The sequence below is a fragment of the Dipodomys merriami genome, unplaced genomic scaffold (assembly GCF_024711535.1).
Source record: "Dipodomys merriami isolate MVZ:Mamm:240054 unplaced genomic scaffold, mDipMer1.0.p SCAF_14, whole genome shotgun sequence".
Taxonomy (NCBI): Eukaryota; Metazoa; Chordata; class Mammalia; order Rodentia; family Heteromyidae; genus Dipodomys; species Dipodomys merriami.
In genome coordinates, this window is record NW_027202715.1 from 17,370,491 (window position 1) to 17,385,112 (window position 14,622).

Consider the following 14,622-nt stretch of genomic DNA (forward strand, 5'->3'; position numbering starts at 1 on the left):
CACTTTAAGTGTATTCAGGGAACAAATTATGCTCAGATAAAGATATACTTGCTGTGATTTCCAGGGCAAGTGGACAGAGTCCTCATCCCATCAAGAGTGAGGACTACAAGCAGATTTCATGACAATAACCATGAATTTTCCCCTAGACCTCAGTCAGTCATTTCTCTTCTGAGAGAAACAAAGACCTTTCTCTCCTGAGGTTTCATGGGTATTGGCTTTAATTCTCATCAAACTCACAGAGTAATTACCAGGGACACAGTGGAAAGACAAGACGGCAGACAGCAATGACCCAGCCTAAACTCATGCTACAGTCACAACGCAGTGCTTCCAAAGGCCAGGTATGGGGTGTGTAAAGGGGTTGTCTTCACTCTTCTCAAACATACTGAGGTGCACTTCCAGGACCAAAATAGTGAATGGTGGATGCCTTCTGTCACTTTGGAAACAGCAATATTGCCATCAAAATCCCTGACATTAGACATTTCTGGTTCATACTGAGGTTTTTCTAAAAATAGATTGAGCTTTACAAGGAATTCAGTTCACTTTTAATGATCTGTCCAATTTATTCTTCAGTTTCACAAATGGAGTATTATCACTGTTTAAAGATATTTAACTATGAGTGAGGCACTTGAATACCTTATTTTTTTATCAAAGGTGTTCAGGATTTTTCACAGATACCACATTGTTAATCCACTGTCTTTCTATTTTATGTTATATGTTCTTGGTGTTAAAGTATTTCAGAGACAGAGAGCTAAAATTTAAAACATGTCAAAATTTCCCATGTTCACCTTTGTTCAGAAAGATATTTTGATGCTTACCTTGTTCATCCTTTTGGATTTGAATGTCACATTTGAATCTAGGACATTAGACACATAGAATATTTGTGACAAAGCTAGAGTCTTGTCTGAAGGCTTTGAGGTACCAATTACCTTCCTAAATCAAATGACAGAGAACAGCACAGAAAAAAATAAGCACCAAACAAAAACTGTTATAATTATTTTAATAGTTACCAACGTGCTGTACAATCCTAAGCCTTCAGCCTATTTGGACTCACCATTTACTCTCTTATTTCATTTATTCACCAAATAGTTAAAATACCCAGAAAGAAATAGTCTAACATTACCAGTTCCAAGTAAATAAAACAAAACCCAACAGGTCTTGTGGACTTATATTTGGAAGACAGAGTTATTAGCAAACTTTCCCATTTCAAATATCACCTAATGGAATGGACAACCCTCAGAACTCTCATAATTACCTTAAAATATTTTCCTCTTTGTGGAGCTACCATATTTTATGTATGGTCTTGCTCTCTCCATCAATCACAGTGGAGGCTGGAAATGCCAGGACAATCAGTACACTGCCTGTGACAGCACCCACTGGACAGCTGAAGCTTGTTATCCCCTATTTAAGCCAATGCTGTAAAGAATTCTTTACTCATGATTAACCAGTTGTCTCTGTCTGTGGGAGACCCTTGGGAGGGATTTCATAGCCGTTGTTGCTCTAAGTGGAACCTGAAGGAGCAATTAAATTAAGTCCCTCTTTGCAGGACCTTGGCCGTCATTGGTGATGGCCCCAAGGCCAGTTCAGGCTGAAGTCCAAACATGTGACATGGGGTGTAAGCCCCAGAGGACATGAAGGACACACCCTTGGTGTACTAAATTGTTTATATGAAACTTCTACTCCCAATATGGAACTAAAAGGGGAAAACCTAAGGGCATTCCCCCTAAACTAGGGAACAAGACAGGATGTGAATTTCTTCACATGCTTTTTTAAAACATGAAGGTGAGAGAAAGGATATAAATGGGAATGGGAGAAGTTAAATGCTCCCTCTTTTCAGATGACATGGTCTTACCCTGAAAAAATCCCTAAAAGCTCTACCAGAAAAGTTTTAGACCTGATGAACAGTTTTGGCAACATAACAGTGTTCTTAATAGTAACTCAAAAATCAGTAGCTTTTCTATCTATAAGCCCAAATATGCTGAGAATGAAATAAAGAAAATGGTCCCACTCATAAAAGCCTCAAAATAAAATAAAACTGAGTAAACCCAACCAAACAGGTGAAAGATCTCTAGAATAAAAATTATAAAACACTGAAGAAAGAAATTGAGAAAGGCATTAGAGATGGAAAGACAACCCTCTATCACAGACTAGCAGAATTAATATGAGAATAGTTATATTACTGAAAGCAGTGTACAGATTCAGTGTAATCCTCATCAAAATTCCAATAACATTCTTTATAGAAATAGAAAAATAAATCCTAAAATTCTTATGGAAGCAAAAATGATCCTGAAGAGCCAAAGCAATCCTAAACAAAATAAAAAGGAGCAATGTTGAGGAGCTATCACAATATCTGCCTTCAGTTATGCTACAGGGCCATAGGAACACAAGCATCATAGCCGTAGCCAGTGCTTTTAGCTCATGCCTGCAATCCTAGCTACTCAGGAGGCTGAGAGCTGAGGATCGCAGTTCAAAACCAGCATGGACAGGAAAGTCCCTGAGATGCTTATCCCCAACTAACCAACAGAAAGTTATAAGTGGAGCTTTTCCTCAAGTGGACAAATGCAATGTAGAATAAACATGAAGTAGAATATTATTGAGTAATGAGGATTAAAGTACTAATATATGGTACAACATAGAAGAACCATGAGAACATTAAGCTAACTGAAAGATGTCAACCATAAGGATCACATAGTATGTTATTATGTGAGTCCAATTATACAAAATGTCCAGATTAGACAAGTCTGGAGAACAGAAAGAACATTTGTTGGAGGTGGGGGAGGGGGCAGACAGAGAAGGTGCCTGAGTGTAAGTACTGGGGCTTGAATTCCAGGACAAGGTGCTGTCTCTTAGAATTTTTACTCAAGGCTGGTGCTGTACCACTTGAGTCAAGCTCCTCTACTAGATTTCTGCTGAGTTGGAAATAAATAGTCTTATGGACATTCCTGCCCCAGATGGCTTTAAACTGCAATTTCAGGCATGAGCCACCAGCACTTAGAAATGGAAAAGTGACTGCTCATAGGATAATGTTCTTAAAACTCTGTAACTATTACTACAAAACGCTGAACTCTACACTTCAATGCTAATCACAGCACAATAAAGGTGAAAGAAAGAAATCAGTTGCAGAAGTCAGGGTTCTCCAGAGGAACAGAATCAATAGAATACACACAGTGATAAACGGAGACTTATTAGATTGACTTTACATGATTGGAGGCCAACAATGGCCATTTGCACCCTGTAGAGCAAGAAAACCCCATTATCTCCTCAGTACAAGAAGCTGGGAGCTTCAGGACAATGGAGATGGATGATGCTGCCCCAATCCCAAGCTGCAGGTCCCAAAGCTCCCTGGAGAGCCTCTGGTGTATATCCATGCTGAAGAAGCCAAGGTCTGTGATCATGGAAGCAGCAATAGACCCACTCACTCAGAAAATGTGGAGCCTACAAGTAATGGAGGGTTTTCTCCATTTGTCATTGTTTTGGGGGTGGTTGTTGTTTTCTTTTGTGCTGGTCCTGGAGCTTGAACTCAAGGACTGGGCACTATCCTCCCACCTACTTTTTGCTCAAGACTAGTGCTCTACCACTTGAACCACATCTTCATTTCTGGTTTTCTTGGTTAATTGAAGATTATTATATGGGAATTTGATCAGCAAGATAGGGAGATGCCACAGTTAAGAGGCTGAAAATTGGAGCCTTAATTGGAGTGCTTGTGGTGAATCTTGTCCAAAGATCTGCAGCCCAGCAAATACTCTTAACACTATTAGAAAACTGAGCCATGAGAGCCTGAGAGGAAAGAAAGAGCAGAAAAACAATACCAAGAAACCAGATCAGCTCCAATAAAAGCTGAAGTGGAATGCCATCTTGACCAGGAGGAGCACCAGGACATGAGCAGAGAGGAGACAGGAGCAGACAGGAGACACATGGCATAATGTACCTGTACCTGAGCTTCTCTGGGCCTAAAGAGGGTCAGGTCAGGGACAGGGTCACAGAGAGCTTGAGAGTTCATGACCCAAGGCTGGCAGGTCCAAGAACCTGTAGGCCAAGTCCCCGCCTCTACCTCTAAGAATTCAGACATGTCCATCACCTGGGAGACAAGATGGCACCAGTTAAACACAGTATCCTATCATCCACCATGTGGCTAAGATGGTGCTGATCAGACCCAGTCTCTTCACTTCAGGTAAGAATCTCAGAGTTTACTACCCAGGCAGGCTTCCAACCATGATCCTCAGGTCTCAGCTTCCTGAGTAGCTAGGATTACAGGCATGAGGCACCAGCACCCAGCCAATTTTTCAACTTTTAAATCATATGGGCCCTCAGTCTATTGTTTGGTGCCATCCCTCTTCAGGGAAACCTTCCTCTTCCCTCCATCAGTTGTGAACCCACTTGTCAAATGCAGTTTCCTGAAACACTCTTCAAGAGACATTCAGAAGTGAACTTTACTCATCCCTAAGGCATCCATCAATCAAGTTCATGATTAACATTTCCAGGTATAAGTGGCTCACACCTGTAATCTTAACTAGGAGGAGGCTGAGATCTGAGGATCATAGTTGGCAGGCAACCTGGGCAACAAAATCCATGAGATTCTTACTTCCAAGTAACTAACAAAAACCCCAAAGGGGGGCTGCAGCTCAAGTGGTAGAGCCCCAACCTTCAGAGAGAAAGCTGAGGGACAGTGCCCAGGCCCTGAGTTGAAGCCCTGGTACAAGCACACATACATGCACACATATATACACATGCACATACACACACACACATATACACACACACACACAAAACACACACAAGAATCCTCACAAGAGATGCTAAGAGAAAGAATGAAGGTAAAGACAATGAAATATTTGGGACACAGAATGGGAAGTTTATGAAATAAACATTTCAAGTTTTGTATGAATATAAATAGTTACAGTCCTTGGGAAATTAAGTAAATAACAATTAAAAAGATCTCAAAATGTTCAAGTACTGTTCTTGGGCTCCTATCTTAAGAAAGGCTTTTAAAACATATTTTTTGAACTCAGAACAGGTTCTATATCTGTAAGTGTGAAGGGAACCTAATTGTCCAATAAGGGTTTAATTGAACACTGGTGACATATGGAGTAGTATGCAATTAAAATACTTTTAAATGCGATTAAGTGGGAAAATATGTTATCATGGTAAGGAAATGGAAATATTGAAATATGGATACTGGGACTAAGTAACAGCATCTTATTGTAACTGCCATCCTAGTGTTTTAATAAATGATGGGGACTTTTTACCCAGTTCTGAAAACCCTATAGGTGAAATAGGTCATTCTTTGAATTGCAGATGTTTCATTTTGTTTAGCTCCAGGAAAATTTTGCTGCAGAGAATATTTGCCCTTGATTATTTCCCCCAGATAACTGTTCCTTGATTGTCCCTGATTGTTCCCCTCCATAGTTTGCTTTGCTTATGGATAACAGTTTTGTTAGTTTTAGTTCCCCACCCCAATCATATGATTTTGGCCTCTATAAGCTTTGTGCTAGCTGCATTCAGGGACTTGAGTCTGCAGGCAGTACCTGGCTTTCTAATAAACACTCCCAATTCGACCTCTTAAAGTGTGGCTTCTGTGTGTCTCACTGATTGAATTCCTATATAATATTTGGAGGCCCTAGCAAGATCCCAGTGTCAAGGCACCAGTGGATGGCCTTGGTGTTCGGGCTTCCAGAGGATGGGAACCCATAAGAGAGGTGTCCCTTGAGATGTTCCAGAGCCCTGTGGAATTTCCACCACTCTGACAGCCAGACCATGAATACCTAACTTACCACTAAATCTTTTTGGAGTCACTCAGGAAACCTCTGGAGATAAGTAAGTCTCTGTTTCTGTTTTCTGGAAATCTGTCTATCTGGACTGTTGAAGAAGTGGATCAGACACAATCAATACCCCAACAAGCCCTCAAAGCTTGAGACATCAGCAGAGGGTTTTTTGGTATGGTTTTGGTGAGTTAACTCATGGTAAACTCTCTCCTTTGGTCTTCCCAAATTTGGTTTCTGGGAATTGTTCCTTTTCATATGATTCTGACAAGAAAACCTATCTGGTCTCGTGAAGACATCTGTCAAGCTGTGTCCTATGTAGTTCTCTCTCTCAATGGCAGCTGTTACTATATCCTCTCTATTTGAGACTTTACAGTTTCCATTCTAGGCCCTCTGTCTGTATCTCTAGCCCCCAGCTGCATCAGCAGAACACCCTTCACCCAGACCTGAACTACACCCTGCCCTTCACAAAGAAAAGAGAACTCCCCCCTGGGCTCCTGTAGGCTTCTCCAGGATTGGTCGTATTACCATCCTCCACCCAGACTGAAACTTATCTTCCAGCTGTGCATGCAGAGTACTCCCTGCCTCTAGTCCCCTGACTATAAAAATGCCCCTGAACAAAGACAGGTGCCATTTCTCCCTCTCCCATGAGAGAATTGGCCTTGTCAGCCCTTGCTGACACTAAACTCCTTTTGCTGTACATGGCTGTGTCTGCGTGGTCTTCTGGGATGATTACTTTCAGTGGCACTGGCTTTTCTTTTCTCACCCTGCTCTTCTTTTTTTTTATTGTGAAAATACTGTGCAGAGGGGTTACAATTACATGGGCAAGATAATGAGTACATTTCTTATCAAGCCTTGTAGCCTCCTCCTTTGTTTCCCCTTCCCATCTTCCCCCTGCCCCCCCACCCAATCCTCCCCACCCCACCTCCCGCACCAAAGTTGTAAAGTTCGTTTTCAACATAACGACTTGTACATCTCATTTCACCCTGCTCTTATAGTGCCTGTACCAACTGTACTTGTGTCAGTCTTTAGAAACATGGTTCTTCCCATGTATGTCCCCCAATGTATGCTTAAGAACTTTCACCAGGGATTCAAGGGAGTTCTAGGGGAGTAAAGTTAATCTCTCTGTGGAATACAATTTGGCCTTAGTATAAAGTGTTCTAGTCTAAAAATGGGTGAATAACAGAGTAAGAAAGTGTGGTAGGTTAAGGGCTCATCTTCAGGCCACTTCCACTATTCCATCATGCTTACCCTTCCTCCACACATCTAGGAAATATACAAGGTCAATTTCTATACTAATGTGCCTTGCTAGCTGAAAACTGAGGCCCATCTAGGAAGTATGTAAGGTCAATCCATTTGCTAGTATGCTTTGGCAGCAAAGTTTTCTAAATATATTCTGTTCTTGTCTCTCTAGGCTTTGGTTATCTGTAAGAGACTCTTGTTTGTTGCTTGCAAAAGTATTTGTTTTTAAGTTTTTATTTTTCTAACACTGATCTCATGGTTCTATAGTGCCATGGGCACAAAATGTCTCTTGCCACTGGAATTCCAGAAAACTTATGACCGATATTCATTTTTAAAACCTAAGCATGTTTTAAGACCTTTGTGACCAAGTGGGGGTGTGTATAAATATGTTCAAGTGTTTTCATTTTAAAAAAAAACCTGTCAGCTGGGCACAAGTGGCTCACCCCTATAATGCTCGCTACTCAGGAGGCTGAGATCTGAGGATCATTGTTCAAAGCCAACCCAGGCAGGAAAGTCCATGAGACTCTATCTCCAATTAACCACCAGAAAACTGGAAGTGGCACTTTGGCTCAAGGGGTAGAGTGCTCACCTTGAGCTGAAGAGTGCAAGGACAGTGTCCAAGCTCAGAGTTCAAGTCCCATGATCAACAAAAACAAAAAAACAAAAAACAAACCTATCATGGTGGTGTGAGGTGTAATAGAAAAAGTCTTTTCTGTTAAACTAATGTGCTTATGTTTTGTTTTGTGTTGATATTTCCTGAAATTATATGCTTTTTTATTTCAATTGTAACTAGTCTCTGTGGTGCTGGTGACCTGCAGCCAAATTAGGGAGGTACAACTTTAAGAGCTCCTTTCTAATCTTAGTAATCAATTAAACTTAGAATATGAGCCTAAATCCTTGATGAAGTAGTTTAGATTGTGATTTAAAAAAAAAAAAAAAAACTAGCAAAGTGTCTGCCCAGGCAGCCTAGCTCTGAGTTGAGTAAGTATATTGTATCATTTTGCATGAAATTGCCTTGAGGAAAATCTCCTGTGTCCATTGTGTGACTATCCATCTCTGACACCAAAGAGTCATCCTGCAGTTAAAAATGAAGAGTTTTAAACTCAAACTGAGAAGACAGTCATCAGATTTGGGTGATAACAAATGTTTCACAGGATTATTACATTGCATTAAAAAGGAACTTTAGGGGGCTGGGAAGTTGGCTCAATGGTAGAGCGCTTGCCTTGCATGCCAGAGGCCCTGGGTTCGATTCCTCAGCACCACATAAGAAAAAGCCAGAAGTGGCACTGTAGCTCAAGTGGTAGACCACTAGCCTTGAGCTGAAGAGCTGAGGGACAGCGCCCAGGCCCAGAGTTCAGGCCCCACAACCGGACCCAAGGAACTTTAGTTAAAAGTTTTATAGAGGTTATTTTAAATACAAATTTAAGCAAAGGGAAGTTAGAAAATAAAGCCTTTGGAAAGGAAGTTGAGAAAAGAAAAGGTTGCCTTTGGATTAAAAAGAATCTGGGAAGCAAGAATTGTCCTGAATGTTTCTTTTGAGGTGCAGAAAGGAGGAAATTAAGACCAAAGGTTTGACTTAGTAGCAATGGTTTCAATCTTAATGAATATCCTAAAGTACTATATCCAGTTAAAAATTACTAGAACATTTAATCAGTTGCTGTTTCAAAACTTTCATCATGATTAAGATAGAGTTTTACCTTTACAGGTTTAGTCCCCTGCAGCAATTATAGTCAGGCGCACAGTGGGACAGACAACTCCTACAAGTCTGTCATTTAATTTTGATGCTAATAAGCTCCAGGTAAGCACTGCTTAAAAACTATTTCTATTGATCTCCTTGTTACTTCAATTGGAAATAAAATGGAATATTGGCAAAGACTTTCATTTGACTTGTCAGTCACCTCCCTCCAACTTGGGATTCGACCCACTAGGACAGGTCATCTCAGCAACAAGCAAAAATGTCAACTAGGACATTATCCTGGTACAAAGCTTATCCTGGCGATGAGGAGATGAGTGATCATCCAGAGACAGTTGAAAAAAACTGTTCAGATAAGAGAGGACAGTGTCAGATCCTGAATGGAGTCATTTGTGCCTGTCCCTTCAACAGTAATCAGAGTCAGGAGGTCATCAGAAAATAGTGTATAAGCACACCTATCTAATGCCTATACCTGTCTACTACTTTGTAAGTAGACAGAAATGTATACCCTTGCCTATCAGTAACCTGCTATACTGGGTGGTAAAGTGCTAGGGCTATCAAATGAGGAAAGGTTCAGAATTAACAAAAGTCCTAGCCTCCAGTATCTGCCCAAGGCCCGAATTGGCAGTAAAATTTTATTTGACACCAGCCACATGAATTCATGTGGTCAGGGAAAGAGGGTAAGGCTGGAGTGTTCGTAGATCAAGACACTCTTCTGGATGGACACCTGGCTATTTGGGCCTAATAGACCTCATACACTCATGTAAAGAGGTCTTAATAAATATCTGTGCAGATTCTAACTATACTTTCTTGGTATTACATGTCCATGCAGACATTTTAAAAGAAGCTTATTAGCTAATGATGACTTCCCAATAAAACATAGATCTGAGATCATGTCCCTATTAAAAGCTATCTGGAAACCTTCACAGCTAACTGTTATGCGTTGTGAGGGTCACCAAAGATCAGATTCTCTATTCAAACAGGAAAATGCTTTTGCAAACTGGAGAGCTAACCAGGTTGCACTGGCCTGGTGTATAAAATGGCTTTTACACTCCCTCAGATAAACTTTTACCTAAATGGAAAGGACCCTATGCAGTTCTCAGTAACTCATTTTTATAATGGGTCCAAACTTCAATGAAACCTACAAATCTGCCAGCATTACAACATACATGGACTAAGTCTGTTTTCCCACTGGTGTGATCACATGGCATGTCTCTCCATTCCAGCTGCTGGCCTGGAGGATGTTATATGGCATTTAAAATCCTTCAGCAAATACATCCAGAAAGCCTTCAATGATACTTCCAAGGGCTCTATTTGTTAAATTCAGAGGTTAAAAATGATGAGACAAACTGTCCTCCAAAAATGGACACCTTTAGACATCCGTACTGCAGCCCAAGAAGAAATATGTACATGTAAAGAGTTAAATTTCACATGTAACTTCGTTCTTAGCTTTAATAAGCTCCTTACCTATGGTTCTCTGGAACCACTTCGTTAAAAATTGCTAGTTTTATTTTTGGTACTAGTATGTGGGAAATATTGATTTGTTGTTCCTTATATTGTTTCTGTGGCTTGTTATCCTCCCTAAGTTCTCATATGGCTTCCTTTATGGTTTGGAGTAAAAAAAAAAAAAAAATGCTCCTAATGACATCTCATCCTGGCAAGCCTACAACTGAATTTTCCATGCAGCCCTTAGAAAATAGGACAAGACTTCAGGCCTCTGGCTAGGCAGGGCCAGAGCCTCTACTCAACTTTACTCAGTTACAGAAGATGGATCTTCACCAATCAACTTCCCTTTAGATCGATGAACCAAAGTCATTTTTTTGGAAAAATGAGGCAGAGTAGATTAAGAAAGAAACAGGCATGGGAAAACAGTGGTAACAAGTACAAACCCCCTTGAGTGGGAAACTTCAGTTATCAGAGACAGTTACAGGCCCAAGCCTTCTATGTCTGCCCAAGAAATCCTAGTCTTATTGAAGGAAATCTGATTAACAAAAGTCATCACCTTGGTATATTGTTCAGGGCATTAAAAAAAAGGGATTCTGTAGGAGAAAAAGAAAGTTGTACAGCAACTGCTGAAGTGGACCCTGAGATGGGGCCCAAGGTGGTATGATTCCATTTTGAGCTTTGCCTTTGTTTTAGGGATTTTAGACTTGATGGGCCTAATTCCTGGAATGAAAAAAAATGTACCTGGTCCCCCTCCCCTTAACAAGCTAACCCACCCTTGATCGTTCATTTAAAGACTGACCCATAAAACATAGGTTGAATCTGGCTCCAACTGGTGACACCACATGCTTATGGTAAACCCTGCCTTTTGCACATGCTTACAGTAAACTCTGCCTATTGGCCACCTGTGTGTAGTCTTGTATGACTGTACAATCCTTTGTGTGTGTTACAATCCCGTTGGTCACCTGCTCAAGACCAGGCACTACCTGATGGATTTTGCCTTTAAAAACCAAAAAATGGGAGCCAATCAGGGTCGCAGTATCAACTCCTGAGCCTGTGCTGAAGCTCTAACTGGTCAATGTAGGAACCTTCTCAATAAAGTTGCTTCTTTGTTAACAACTTTGTTGTGGTGGGCTCTGTCATTCTGGACAACTAGGTGGGCTTGCCTGCCTGAGTAGGAATCTTCCTACTACATTTAATGGGGGCTCATCCGGGATAGAGCTCTTAGCCACTCCAACCTGAGGGGGATTGAAGTCCCTGACCAGAGGACAGTGTGTGGGCACCTGGCTGTTGGAGAGAAATTCCAAGAAAAGCCTCGAGGTAAGTGTGGTCGACCTAGGTAGAGAAGGCACCAGAATGAGGCCAAAAATAGGGTGAGACTGGATGCAGCAGAGTCCCCTACAGCCAAGGAGGTCCAGGGACACCTGTACCCCTCAATTCCACCAGTCCTAGCCATCCTAGTTGGACAGGGGCTTACTTGTGGAGAAAATAGTTTGACAGAAAAAGTAACTTTTGGTTTTGGGATCCCTCTCATTCTGTGTATAATCATGTGCTTTTGCTTTTGCTTGCCCTTTGTAATTGGATTTACTTTACAGGAAAAATATGGGACAAAGTGAGTCCACTCCCAGACACCACTAGACCTTGTCCTACTTCATTTTAAAGATTTCAAAAAAACAAACAAAAAAACCCTGCTAGTTCTGCTTTTATAACTTGTTTCTTTGTCAATTATGAAACTGCCATTTACCACCTGCAAGTGGCCCCAACAAGATCTTAGCCTCAGGTCTTGGCCCAGGGGGTCTGAGCATGGGGGAGAACCTGCCAGTCTGAGGGGATGGTCTCTAGGGACTTCTTTCCCTTGCCCCAAGATGACTGGGAATTCTCCTCCACCTTGGAAGGCCCCTGGGTCAACGTTTGCAGGAATCTAAAAGAAAAATCCTCCAGAGGTGAGTAGAGGGGGTTCAAGTCCCCTCGTAAGTGGATTTGAGTTCCACTTGTGAATGGTGGTGAGATATAGCCCCATTCACTGAGACCTGATTTTGTCTTTGTGGCCACTTGCCTCTCTTGTTTACTTCAGTGTGGTTTCTGTTCTATGTTTTCTGAGGTAGGGAAGTTCTGGGTGAGAGTGGCAAGCTTACTCAGCGGACTCTGGATTCAGCTTGCTGAGTGGGAACAGCACAGAGTTCTGGTAGGGATGAGTTGGGGGCCCATCAGTTCCCAACTCAATCTTCAGTTCTTGTCCTGTTTTAGAATTGGTACCAGTTTTAAAAGTGGATCCTTAGTTTTTGTGTTTGTTTTTGTTATTTATTTGAACATCTCTGGGGGAATGAAAGTTCCAGCCTCCAGCTGGGCTTGGTCAGACCTGCTCTGTCCTCCTCCCTGTGAGGCTTGGAAGGTTGCTGGACTAGTTTGGTCCCCTTCAAGCTTCAGGCTGAATTTTCTCCCAATGGAGACTGCCAGAGGGGAGGGTGTAGACTGCTGTGAGCTGGTCCTGTTTAGTTTCAGATGACCCCCCCCCCACCTCCAGCCTTCCTCCAACTAAAGGTATTCAAAAGATCAATTGGTACAATGCCTTGCTAAACAAGCAAGCCCTGGGAAAATGAAGCTTAACAAAGTACTCTGTTAAATAAAAAAAGGAAAATCTTGTCTTAAATACTTGTTATCTGAAGATTTTAGAAAATGTACATACAACTGATTTTAATTTTTGCATGTTTTAAGATGTGTGTGTTTTGTATGCATGTGAACATGTTCAAGATAAGAATTGTCAGCATGCTGTAACAATTGGATGAGTTTAAGTTTAAAATTCAAAAGGTTATGAGGTTTGGACATTACCAAAAAAAAGGTTTTTGGGGAGTCTGGTCGTGGGGCCTGAACTCTGGGCCTGGGCGATGTCCCTCAGCTCTTCAGCTCAAGGCTAGCACTCTACCACTTGAGCCACAGCGCCACTTCTGACTTTTTTCTTTTAGCTTATATGGTGCTGAGGGATCGAACCCAGGGCTTCATGCATGCAAGGCAAGTGCTCTACCACTGAGCCACCTTCCCAGCCCCCCAAAAATTTTAAAGAATTTTCACATTGCTTTAAAAGGTTTTTTAAGGGTTCTTTAACTTGAAAATTAGAAAATCTGGTATTTTAAAATCTAATATTTTAGGGCTGGGAAGTTGGCTCAGTGGTAGAGCGCTTGCCTTGCATGCCTGAGGCCCTGGGTTCGATTCCTCAGCACCACATAAGCAAAAAAGAAAAAAGCCGGAAGTGGCGCTGTGGCTCAAGTGGTAGAGCACTAGCCTTGAGCTGAAGAGCTGAGGGACAGTGCTCAGGCCCAGAGTTCAGGCCCCACAACCGGACAAAAATAAAATAAAATAAATAAAATAAAATCTAATATTTTAAAATGCATGAGGCTGTTCATACTGTAATCAAGTTATCTGGCTTAACAAAAATGCATTGGCTGTTTGGGATTTAGTTCCCTTGGCTAAAATTTGGAGATAAATATTAGAAATTTAGATGTAAAGGTTAGTTTAACAGTGTCAAAGATGTTACCTGTTCTGTCTGTTTAAAACTGTGTATTTCATTCAAGAACCAAGAGAAAAGAAAGGGGAAAAACTTAGAAGCCAATAGAAGACCTATCTTTAGGGGTGAGGAGTGAACAGGTAGAAGTGCAGTTCAGCCAGTCATGCATGGTGGGACAGGCCCTGGGGAAAGTCCACAGATTGTGGAATGGGCCCTAGGAGGAGTCAACACATAGTGAAAGAGGGCAAGCTGGCACAAACACAGTTCATCTAACCTTAAAGAGTCAGATTGAGTGTGTGCCCATTCCATAGGAGGGGCCAAGTGGCCCATCTTTGTTCTGTCCCTTTTCCCTGCAGATAGACACCTGAAACATGATGGTTAAAATTAGTGATGTGATGATCTGATTAGTATTGCTAAAACTGCCCCTTGGATGTGTTAAAGTTAAAATTAAAAAGGCCTTTAAAAGGGCTGGGAAGTTGGCTCAGTGGTAGAGCACTTGCCTTGCATGCGTGAGGCCCTGGGTTCGATTCCTGAGCGCCACATAAGCAAAAAGAAAAAAGCCGGAAGTGGTGCTGTCACTCAAGTGGTAGAGCGCTAGCCTTGAGCTGAAGAGCTGAGGGACAGCACCCAGGCCAAGAGTTGAGGCCCCATGACCAGACCCCCCCCCAATAAAAAGGCCTTAAAAAGAGGGTTAAAAAGTTTATTTGTAGCCGGGCACCGGTGGCTCACACCTGTTATCCTAGCTACTCAGGAGGCTGAGATCTGAGGATCATGGTTCAAAGCCAGCCCAGGCAGGAAAGTCCATGAAACTCTTTTTTTTTTTTTTTTATGTGGTACTGAGGAATTGAACCCAGAGCCTCATGCCTGCTAGGCAAGCACTCTACCACTAAGCCACAGTCCCAGCCCCAAGTCCATGAAACTCTTATCTCCAATAAACCACCAGAAAACCGGAAGTGGCGCTGTAGCTCAAGTGGTAGAACACGAGC